The sequence below is a fragment of the Sapajus apella genome, unplaced genomic scaffold, assembly GCF_009761245.1.
Source record: "Sapajus apella isolate SASKATOON/1434 unplaced genomic scaffold, GSC_monkey_1.0 scaffold57, whole genome shotgun sequence".
Taxonomy (NCBI): Eukaryota; Metazoa; Chordata; class Mammalia; order Primates; family Cebidae; genus Sapajus; species Sapajus apella.
The window spans coordinates 12002551-12014904 of NW_022436997.1; the positions used below are offsets into that span (position 1 = coordinate 12002551).

General features: G+C 37.2%; 1 protein-coding gene and 1 long non-coding RNA gene across 33 annotated transcripts in view; one reads left to right on the forward strand and one right to left on the reverse strand.

Moving 5' to 3' along the window:
- LOC116528194 overlaps positions 1-12142 on the forward strand; it is a 24554-nt gene extending 12412 nt beyond the window's left edge. The window contains exons 2-3 of the long non-coding RNA XR_004258917.1: positions 8514-8592; positions 11094-12142. This is a non-coding gene — a long non-coding RNA (uncharacterized LOC116528194). The remainder of the gene's footprint in view (positions 1-8513; positions 8593-11093) is intronic.
- The window catches only part of DTNA (dystrobrevin alpha), a 380851-nt gene that overhangs the window by 241368 nt on the left and 127129 nt on the right, over positions 1-12354 (reverse strand). The window lies entirely within an intron of this gene.

Here is a 12354-nt window from a genome sequence, read left to right on the forward strand (position 1 = left end):
CAGGTGTAAAAAATACCATAGGAAACATTTTCCCAATTGCAAAACATATCAAAATATATAAACATGTACGAAACATTTTATTGGCCGCTGGTGCTTGGCTGCGGATCATTGATGTCGTCATCTGAGCAGCAGTTGGGGTTACTGGACATGGTTTTTTCATAAACATGGTGAGCTTTGTCTGAATTGTATGTTTCTTTTTTTCTTCATAAATTTCACGATAGGGACGAAACACATCATGCGCCATCCGTTCAATTCGTGCAAATCGTTTGATGTTTGGGTCCATTGCTTCGAAATGTATAAGAAGTTTATTCAGTAAAGATAAACCGTCTGATAATCCCTTAGTGGTGAACTTTCTTTCTGGCTCCTCCTCTTCTTTCTCTGCTTCTCTTCTTTCTTCTTCTGTCACTCTTTCTTCTTCCAGTTCTATTAGCTCTTCGTTTGTAAGTTCTCCGGATTCTTTGTCTAGCAAATCTTCGACATCTTCCATTTCACACTCCAAAGAAAGGTCTTTAGCAAGTTTTACTATTTTTTCCCAAGTCATTTCAAGTTCATGCTCACTGTCAAATCCGTCAAAATCATTAACACAGTGCTTAATACAATTTTTCCAGATGCCATTCATGCAATTTGTCGTCACAGCCTCCCAGGCGGTAGTGATATTCTTGATACACATCAAAATGTTGTAGTGTTTCCAAAAATCTCGCAATGTTAGTTCTGAGTCAGCATCTATTGCGGATATTGCTTGAGCGAAGGTGGTTCGGAGATAGTTGGCCTTTAATGTAGCAATCGAACCTTGGCCCATAGGCTGGATGAGTGGAGTTGTGTTTGGCGGAAGAAAAACAAATTTTACATCTGGATGGAGATCACCTAGATGTGGTGGGTGTCCAGGTGCATTATCAAGTAGCAATAAAATCTTGAAAGGAATATCTTTCTCCAAACAATATTCTCAAACTTGAGGAATAAAATAGTAAATAAACCAGTCTTCAAACAACCCTTGTGTAATCAATGCTTTATGTTGAGAACGAAAGTAGACGGGCAGTGTGTGCTTGTTAACATTATTGAACGACGCGGGTTGTCTGAGTGATAAATTAAGAATGGTTTCAGCTTAAACCCTGTGATGTTTCCGCCAAGCAGCAGAGTTAGCCTATCCTTAAATGCTTTAAATCCCGGCATGCTTTGGCCTCTTTGTGAATATAAGTGCGTGCTGGCATCCGTTTCCAAAATAATCCAGTTTCATCAACATTGATAATCTGTTCTGCTAGATATCCCTCAACTGTAATTAATTCATCCAGACTATCAACAAACTTACGTGCTCCTTCCTCATCCGCACTCGCTGCTTCTCTAGTCACTCGAACACTATGCATTTGGAATATTTTCTTGAATCTCTGGAACCAGCCAGTGCTTGCTACAAATTCTTGACTGTAATCTTCTCCAGCACGCTCCTTCAGAGTCTGAAATAGACTTCTCGCCTTCATCTGCACAGTAAAAAGACTTAATGGTGTCCGTTTTTGAATTTGATCTTCCATCCAAATATATATCAATTTCTCCATTTCATGGATGGGCCTGCTTCGTTGCTTTGTTATAACTGTTGATCTCATGGGCGCAGAACCTTTCACGGCTTCACGAATTCTTTATCTTTCAAAATCGTCAACACAGTCGAGTGTGATAACTTCGTATCACGTGCGATCACATTCACTTTCTTTCCTCCTTCGTACCACTTAATTACCTTCATTTTCGTGTCGAGATTGATGGCCTTTCTTTCCTTCTTGGCAGGCTGAGGTGTAGACAAAGACAATTTCCTCTTGGTAGACATCTTGGGAGGGGTTTGATGAAAAATATCCAAGACACAAAACACAAATTGCTGTACCGAGTCTGGGATAACAGTTGCAATGGGGCACGCGGAGATGGTAGTGCTGCCAGAAGCTGGTCCGCACTGTTGTATGCCCAGCTGGGCAACGTTTGCGCTGCCAGACGTGGAGCAGTCGTGGCTAGCGATTGTGGTCGTAAAGTCGAATGGTTGTAAGTTGCATAGGTCATAAATTGATCAATACCTGTACCATACTTAAAAGTGAGAGGAGCCCTTTGACTGCATGACCTGTTAGTACCGTGTGTATTCAATTTTCCGCATACCACCTCTCCTTGTCCTATCCCTACCTGCCTGCTTTTCCGTTTCTCAGCTTGCAATTTTTCCACTTCACCAAAAATTAGCATGCCTTGTAATGTCCTGATTCAGTTATTTTCCTATGGCTTTCTTACTACAACACATCTTTATATTTCCCTTCATTGTATAATTAAACCTACCATTTATTCAAGCAATACTATTCAAATAACTTTAAACATTACATACTGTTTTATGTTTTGATTGATGTCTGACATTGCAACATCATAGCTTTGACATTGGTTCCTCTAAATATATTGCATTTCACCAACCTTACACTTCAAATGAGATTTCATGGGCTTGGGCAGAGCACCAGACCTCTCTAGCATTGTATTCTCAGTTCCAAAGAATTAACTCACAGTGGACTTTTGGAACTCACCAAAGGTTGTAAAGAACTGTCTTAATCCAGACACCAGAATAGTTACCATTGCTTCATCACAAGGAAGATACATTAACTTAATGTTCTAGATCTTCCTCATTCATTAGATGTGGCTCTGGAATGAGACTACCTGGATTCAAATATTGGTTTTACCATTTACTAACTTTCAGATTTTTTTTTATCCTCTCTATGTCCCAGTTTTGTAAGCTGTAAAACAGGGATAATAATAGAACCACAAATAATAAAAATGAAAGAGAATATGGTACATAACAAAGGATATACTATTAATTTAGCAAATTATTGTTAATTGCAGGTGGACTATCTTAACAGATAAAGAAAACCTCATTTTATTGCTGAAGATGAAAATAAGCATTAATATGTTTTTTAAAGTGAGTTGAAAAACAAGGGAAAATCTTTAGTGAATTAAAATTAAGATTTCCAGATAAATGTTTGTAGCAAAGATTGAAGTTCCCTCATAAAATTATTTGCTTTTAAAGCTCTTAGGATGAACAATTAGGATAAGCTACAGTTGGCATATTTTACAGGAACAAAATTTACCAGTAAAGGGTTGAACGATTTCTGAAACAGCTGAGAAATCCCGCTGATAGAGAGATTCTCCCTGACAGGGGACAAGAGTTCAAGCTGAGTTCTGGCATTTTCTGCAGAGGGCTTTTCCAAAATAGCACTAGGGAACTGTTAAATAAGGCACCATGCCCAGCGTTTTATAGAACCCTACAACAAAGCATAGCAGCATCATTTGCAGCCACCACATTTGAAAGAGCCGAGATGCAATGGGAACCACTTGGCTTGCTTGCTAAATGATCCTCTTCTTAAATCACCATTAACATAGGGAACATAAGCTTCACGGGCTGGTAAGAAAAAGTTGACACAAAATGTCCCACATGCATGAGCCATACAAGGAGAAGGAAAAGCATGGTGTCCTGTAATCTCCTTCTGGTGCCAAGGGATTTATAAATCCATTTTGTGAAGTGTTCATTACAAATGGATTAAAATCTATTAATTTAATTTAAATGGATTAATTAATGTAAATGGATTAAAAAAATAGAAATAAATTCTATTTTCTTTAACTAAAAGCATATTAGATTGAAGATGTTATGAGACACCAAGACAATGATTTTAAAAAGCGAAATCCATGAGAATGGTGCAAAGTAGTAAGCAAAAACCTTATCTGCCAAATGGAGAACTGTGAAACTACTGATAGAAGTATAGCTGACTAAATTTGAGGAGAACCCAATGGTTTCATTGTATTGACATAATTGCAGATCATATCTGTAAACTCTTCTGTGCACATTGACTCTTGGGTGATGGACAAGTTTGCACATGGGAGTCCTTGTTACACAGCTCAGAGCAGGAGTGTAAAGAGACTCCTGGTAGCTCAATTTCCAGGTGGTAACAGTTTCTTGTTACTGACCAACTCTGACATCATGCTATCCTCATAAAATCTTTATTGCTACTGTTAGACCAGATGAATTTTTAAAAAATGCTTTATGGATTATTTTCATGACAAATTCATTGTATTTGGTCTTTTAGTCACTCTCTGCTTCTTAAAACTATTTGCTTTTTTGTTTTCTGCAACATCCTTTCCCGCTCACTAAATACTTGGGACTCTCTAGTTAGGTAGATCTCTTTCAAATATAAACTCTGACACTTGCTATAAGTAAACTTTTTGAATCTCGGTTTCCCCAATTTGAAAATAGGGATAAAAATTATGCTTTCTCCTTGAGTTATTGTGAAATTACAATTTGAATAATAAAAATAACCGTTAACCCTTATATAGGACTTTCTATGAGTCAGACATTGTCTTAAATTATCCATTAACTATTTTAAGCTTCAAGCCAACTCTACAAAATCAGCATTTTTATTATCCTCAAGTCATAGCAGCAGAGTGCTTAAGTAACTTGGTAATGGCAATAGCTAGTAAATGGTAGAATTTGTAATTTGAAACCAAGCACTACGTGTGCTCTAAACCCCTGTGCTATAATGTATATAAAATGTGTGGCAAAACTACTTGGTAATAATAAGCACTCAATACATGATAGCTATGATCATCATTTAAATCATTTTCATTTGTAACCATTACTTCCTTCTCTGGCCCTGTGATTGATTCTGTGTCTCCTAGCCATGCCTATGATGTTGGGGTCCTTCAGAAACTTATCCTTTCCTTTCCTAATTCTACACATTCCTCTCTCTGGGTAACTTCATCTACTATCATAACTTCAATAACATTTATGTGCTAATGATTTCACAGCTTTATCTTTTATTCTGGCTAGTCTTCTGAATTCCAAACACATATATCTACCTTTTTTTTTTTTTTTGGACAGATTGACTTAATAATACCTGAAATGTATCATTTATCTGCTCCACCTTCCCGACTCATTAACAGAGCTACAATACAATTAGTCTTCCAAGCTAGCCACTTTGGAGTCAGCCTCTACTCCTTGCTCCTCTCTAAATCCAAGAGGTTATTAAATCCTCCCAATTTTATTTCATTAATGTCTCTGGAAACTAACACTCTTTACCTATGGTGCTACTGCCTCTATCCAGGCTTCCAGGAACCTCTTCATTCCAAACAAAATGAAGCTTCCACTGATGTCTTTACTACTAGTCTCCCCTTTCAAATCCTTTCAGCCACTATTCCCAGGTCTTCATTTTCTTATTTCTGACTAACCCTCACAGTAACTCTGTAACATAACATATGATTATTACAGAATAAGATGATTATACATTACATGTGATTAGCAGCTAAGGCTTAGAGTTAGAATCAGTTATTTCATTTATGATTTTATAAATACAGGAGGATTGGGTTACTCAATATTATGATGTGGCTGAGTGGCGGGTTGCCTGAAGTGGGATAGAGAAGGTGATGGGAGTCAGGGAAGCCAAGACCCTATAAGCTCTCCTTTTTATGGATCATCTGCCCAGATGTGAAGTCACTTAAGATGATGGCAGTTGCCAGGGTGTGACAAAAAAAAAATGCACTGTCTTCTGAACTCTTCAACAAGTAGGTTTATAGTAGTGATAACTGAGGTAGAGAGAAGTAAAAGTGGACACCATATATGCCAAAAAGAGATATTCATCCAGTGATGGTAGAATATGCCCTGGAAACCACTTTGGCAAAGGGGAAAAATGCCAACCACATCATTTAATCCTATGGCACAGAGGGTGAGATAGAATAAGCAGCTTTCTCTGGACTGGGCTGTTGGGGAATCCATGAAATCAGAGGCCCAGCAGGCATCCATCAAGCCCAAGATATGGAGAGATGCTCAGTGAAGAGAGTGACAGTGTGGAAGGTTGCAGGAACAGCAGTCAGTTCAAAATGGAAGAAGTTAGGAGGAAGGTGGTTCAGGACATTGTGTCTGGTGACAGAAGCCCAGGAAAAATGAAGGACTGGAGAGGTTTATATGCTGGGTTGTAGTTGACCACAGGTAACAGGTATGGCTGGCCCAGAGGACTGAAGAAGTTGCAGGTTTTAAACAGCACTTGCCCTGGAAGCCCAGATAAATGGCCATCTTAGGCTTTCCTGGAAAGATCTCACTAAGACTGGAATTTACTGTTTTTCTCATGAAATACTATCCCAGGAGAGCAGGTAGCATGTTGACTGAAATCCTTGGACCACTTCTAGATACCCTCTGAGCTAGGGCTGAAAGTATCATACTTATTAGGAATCTGAACATCAATGGCAATAAGATAAAAAGAAAGTAAAGTAAAGGGATAAAAAAATCTAACCAGTTCTCCCAAGTCTCAACCTCACTTACTGGCTCTTAGTACAATTACTTATGGAAGCTCCATTAAGGCATCCTAACAGAATACCCTTTGGTAAGTATTGCTTTAGTTGAAAGACCTTCTGAGGTAATTTACAATAAGAAACATTTTCAAGTACTGGGAAAAACCTGGGTTAATTCTTAATAATGAAGTAAGCTTTTTGTGTTTTAACTAAAGCTAAAGTTGAGCTTTAGTGAGGACTGAATTGCTCTTTATTAATAAAGAAAATGAAAGAGCTTGTGTAAACATAGTAGAGAAATATTCTAATTGTGAAAATATTTATATAATATGCTGTTTCATAATTTAATAAATTATTTATTAGTAAAACTCATGAAATTATTTATGCTACTAAAAAGAAAGGTTCTAGATAAAATTATTAACATTATTTCAGTTAAGAAACATTGTACTGTGAATATCATACATTTTAAATGATTTATACTATGAGTGTGGTAGGTTTAATGTATGTCAACCAGTTTGAAAACATAAGCTTACCAAGTGTGACCAACAAGGCCAAGCATGAGAAAAAGAATGTACACAGTTTTTAAGAAATTCAGGCAGCCAATAATACTTCACACATATATCTTTCTGCATTAGATACATCTTTAGAAACACTGAAACTTTACAATTACGACAAAGTTGTTATCCAGGGAATATGCAATTTTGAAATGCCAGAAGGTTACTGGAAATTCTCTGATAAGCAATTCTTTGAAAAGGCATCAAGTAAGATTTATCTGGATTCCATGAAAGAAAATCTCACTAAACATAATGCAATTTGAACATTGTGTAAGTAGAGGCTGAGGGATATGAGTCTTTCTCTACAAATGGATCCCTAACCTGATGGCTAGCTTTCTTTATAAAATTGCATTTCATGTCTAAAGACCCCTATGGCAAAAGAGGATCAAAAGAAATCACTGTGTCACTTGACTGTGAATCTTTTACCAAATCATTTAAAAACCTTTCAGTAGAATTGATTTGGCACACAGCTATCTTATATATTCTAATTTCTTATTATATTAAAAATAAAATGAGTTATAGACTTTGGTTAGAAGGGAAGGAATGCATAAGAAGGATTTTAAGTGGCCTTCATAAAAGCTAGAGAAATGAGTTTTAAAAGCCTCTGAGTGCTTAATAGCTATTTTAGATAACTTGAATATTCTTAATGATTAGAATTCATATTTTAGCAAATTTGAGCCAGGCGCAGTGGCTCATGCCTGTTATCCCAGCACTCTCGGAGGCCAAGGCAGAAGTATCACTTGAGGCCAGCAGATGGAGACCAGCCTAGGCAACACAGTGATATCCCATCTCTACCAAAAAAAAATTAGGATATGGTCAGACAGAAGGGTGTTACCAGGGAATTCCTACAAGTAACTAATGTTAGAAGAAATATAAGCAGCATTGGGAAGTCAAAAATTGAATGAAGATTTTTAAAGAAAATCTTTCATATTCTGCTTTCGCATTTTGCCCAGACTTAGCACACATTCAAAAGAGAGGCTGGGCTGTGGGTGGAATTCTCAACAAGCACAGCTGCACTAGCACAGATCATGTGTATTATCCTTTCCTGACTCAGGAATTCAAGGTTGAGCACCATGTTCTGAGAGAGGTAAAGAACACCGGGCTGAGCATTATAAAGATGATGGGGCCAGAGATCTGAGAATAATTTCATTTGCAGATATTGAAAGGGACTTTTCAGATAGCATGTCCCTCTATGATCTCTAAGGCTTATTGATATTGGTGGACCTAAACTTAATATCTTGAATGGATATGTGGGCATTGGCTGGGAGGATGCTATGGGAACTGACAGGGCCCTGAGAAGAATGGACTGGGAAGGAACCATAGGGTATTGGAAAGAATTTGTCCTTGGTTAAAGTGAGCAGTGGGGACTTCAGTCATAGAGTAAGTGAAGACACTTTACACAGGTACCATTGAGAATGATTGTTGGTTCCCCAACTGTCACACATTCTCACACAGATATTCTTGGCTTCAAGGGTAAATTTGTTTGTTTGTTTTGACTAACCAAGTGAACACAAAAAAGATCAAGTCAGTTAAATCATCAGCTTTCTTGAAGTGGTAGATATTTTGAATGAGTTGATTGACAGACTCATCTGTAGGTATAAACTTTTGCTTAAGCAGAATTTATGAAATTTTTTTCCTTCTAGTGGTGATGACAATTTTATCTTGTTATATCACTCTTGTCAGGTTCTTCTAGCTACAAAAACATGCATTGTGAGTCAACGGGAAGGAGTGAGCCCAGCTGGTAACCTGACACCAGGAGCATGTGAGTCCACTTGGAAGGCAATTCTGTTAGTTTGATGCCATTAGCACATACCTTGGACCAGTGAGCTTCTCAGCTACAGACAAATGTTTCCACATTAATGGTGAGACACCCTTAAACAGTAAATAATATCTGGATATAAATTCTCATCATCTGTGTCCACACATGACACTCCCAGGCTGCATCTGTGTAGGTTCTTAAAAAGAAAGCCAACTGAAGCAGACCCTAAAGGCTTACATTATAAAGGGATAAAAAAAATACAAAAATTCAGCCACATTATGGCCTCCTTATCACTAAGAGCTATTACTCTGTTTTGGGTGGAAATTGAACTGGTCTGCTCTGATTTTCCCTTTAAAAGGTCATGTAAATTACTACCTACATTAAATGCTCTGTTGGTTGCTGGAAACCTGTTGGGTCTGTCTCTTCTCAGGTATTAAAGGTGTAATGACCAGTTTGTAACTCTTGAAGATACTTCCCTCTTAAAAAAAAAAAGTCTTACAAAAGATAAATTTCCTTTTTTTTTTTTTTTAACTTCAGGATACCTTCTGAAGGTTCTTAAAATATCTGTAATAGGCCAATGGAGCATTTTCACTTTGGTTTCTCTGACATTGTTTTACTAAATGTTAATCCATTATCTCTGTTTTTCATCTGCACCTTTATGGTAGAGCAGGCCAACTAAATGATTTCTTCTAAGTTTTACTTGTAAGATTTTACAGAACACTTTCACAAGTGTTAGGGTTGTATACACACTCGTTAGTTCTCTGTATGTGTCTGATGTAATGATAACATTCATTGTACATCTGTCTAAAGCTTTATAGATTCTAAACTGTTTAGAAAATTTTTATATAAAACAATTCCTCAAAAAAATCAATAATTGCAAGCCTAATCTTTCTAGTTGCTTTTATGTATCACTAGGCTGCTTGACAGTTTACAGGAATTTCCTGTTCCTATCAGATCAAGTCCAGATTCCTCCTCTTGGCATTCACAAAAACACCCCCATCCTACCCTTAATGCAACCAATTAGTTCTTCCAAGCTTCCCCAAAGAAGACGGTCAATCTCTGAAGTTCATGGAATAGGCTATAGTCAGTTCTGCCTTCTTTCATTGTTTTCATCGTTTCAAGTTTTACCTTCTGCTACTTTTACAAATACTTCCAGCACATCCTCTCCCATCTTATGGTCTTCCTTCTCCAAGATGTCACTTAATCTCTCACGTTGATACCAACTTCTCCTCCTACTGAACTCTCAGAGCCTGTACATTCTGATCAAAGACTTTTTCTTTTGCATCCAATTGTGTATTTCATAATATTTTATGTATATATATGTGTGTGTATAAACGTCGACATACGTTTTATGTATATCTTATGTTTTCAAGAAGATAAGTTCCCTGAAGGAAAGGGCCACATTGTATGTTTGTACTATTGTACTCTGGTACCTAATGCTTCACCTGACGTACATCACTTAAAAGGTGTCCCTGGCTGGGCGTGGTGGCTTATGCCTACAGTCTCAGCATTTTGGGAAGTTGAGGCAGGTGGATCACCTGAGGCCAGGAGTTCAAGACCAGCCTGGGCAACATGGTGAAATTGCATCTCTACTAAAAATACAAAAATTAACTGGGTGTGGTGGCATCTGCCTGCAATTCCAGCTTTTCAGGAGGCCGAGGCAGGAGAATCGCTTAAACCTAGGAAGTAGAGGTTGCAGTGAGCCAAGATCAGTCTACTGCATTCCATTCAAGCCTCTGTAACAAAGTGAGACTCTGAAAAAAAAAGTGTCCCAACTGGAATTAATTACTCCACTCCCTGTAATACTTTCAGCCTTGATGTTGTTTATTCAGCTATTAAAGCACTTATCACAGCTGTTTCCCACTGTGTATTGTGAGCTCTGGATGAGTCACAATCCTGTCTAATTCATCTTTTTATCTCTCAAAGTACCTAAGATGGCATTGTGTATAAAAAGAATTTCACAATACTTGCTAATTAAGTTTCTATTAAATTTCAACTTTATTTAACATGTCAGCCTTCTCAATAGCCATCTTTTTGAGGAACAAACATTTCCACAGTTAACACTGATTATACTTGAAATTATGTTGGCATATGGCATATGAGAAGAAAATCTTTGATGCTTTCCTAATTTGTTTACTCAAAAATAATGTTAAAGTCTAGATTTAAATATAAGTTAGTCAGCTGTGCCGTCAGATCATCTTTATTTAAGGGGCAGTTGCTATATCAAAAATGCAATAACAGATATTATTAAGCATAGGCAGTACTTTCTATAGAAATGTTAATATATCAATGTGTTACACAGTTCTCAGCATTTTACATTATTGTTAATTTATTTACTTCAGTGTCTTTATGAATTAATTGATATGCAACCGGCAAAAGTGAAATGAAAATTGTATTTTCATTGTATCGTTCAAGAAAACTTTATGACATCATCCATCCATAACTGATTACCTTGTATTTTTCATGTGCTTTTGATGTGAATATGACAAGATTTCTTTCCTCAGAGGTGGGCAGAACTTTTCATGGACTTGGACAGCCATGGGAAATCATTTCACCAGGACTTTGGGTAATTTTAATTAAAAATTCAGTTCAAGTCAATCTCTTACGCTTATCAGAAGCATCTGCCATGTTTTCCCGACTTAAGAACTTGAGCTGAAAATATGAGCATTTTCCGGTTATAAAAGCGCCACATCTGTGTAAAGTTAAAATAGCTTCTAAGGACCATTTTCAACACATTTGGATCTTCCAAATTATAGTTTTTAAAATGCAGCTTCAGAGAACAACACTGATGCCTCATTCAGTGGTGTGACTGCATTTCTTGCTCTACATGATGCCTTCTCCCTCAGCATGTGTTTAATTCCTTGTACCATTAGTCTACTCTTAGTTTCTTCATTAGGCTCATGGCCAGGACATAGCACACTGCCTGCCACGTAACATTTGTTCAAAAGTACTTGTTGATTGAATGAATGAGTGAATTAGTGAGTTTAAGGATAAAAGAGCCCTGAAAGCCCTGTCTTCATTTATTTCTCCTATGGGTTCTAATTGTAGTTACTGATTCTAGCCTGGAATGTTCTTCAAATAGAACACTGCCCTTAAGCTCCTGAGATTAATTGGTGAAAATTAAATCGAGAATCAGAGGATCAGAAAGATAAAGTGACTTTTCACAAACAAGAAAATATTTGAACTATACATTTTATTAGAAAAGGCACTTCTGTTAGAAAATTCTACAAAACTCCAACACCAACAAATCTACAGTATGAAGTTTCCCTTGATTTACTTCTGATGTTTATTGCAGACTCACAATAACCAAAATAAAAGTCTTGTAAAGTCTGTCTGTTCTTGCTCAAGGCTCAGATCTTGGTTCCTGAATCAGACTTTTGTTCCTTGTTTAGGTAAAGCCTGAATTTTTTGGACTTCGAGCCTACACTGGCAGGGTTATCAAGTTATACAGCTCCAATGTATTCCATGTGAATGGTGCCCTGGGAGATCTGCCCCATGGTGGTGTCATATGCCTGAACACATAGCTGTGTTCATTATCCCAAGGTATTTCTTTGAAAAAAAACTTTTCTATCTTTAAAAGTCTGATGTTACCCATCTATATTAGTCAAGTTTCTTCAGAGAGACAGAACCAATAGGGTAAAGATATAAACAGACATAGATATATGGGAGAGGATTTATTAAACAAATTGGCACACATGATTATGGAGGCTGAGAAGTTCTATGACATGTCATCTGCAAGCTGCAGACCTTGGGATGCTGGTAACA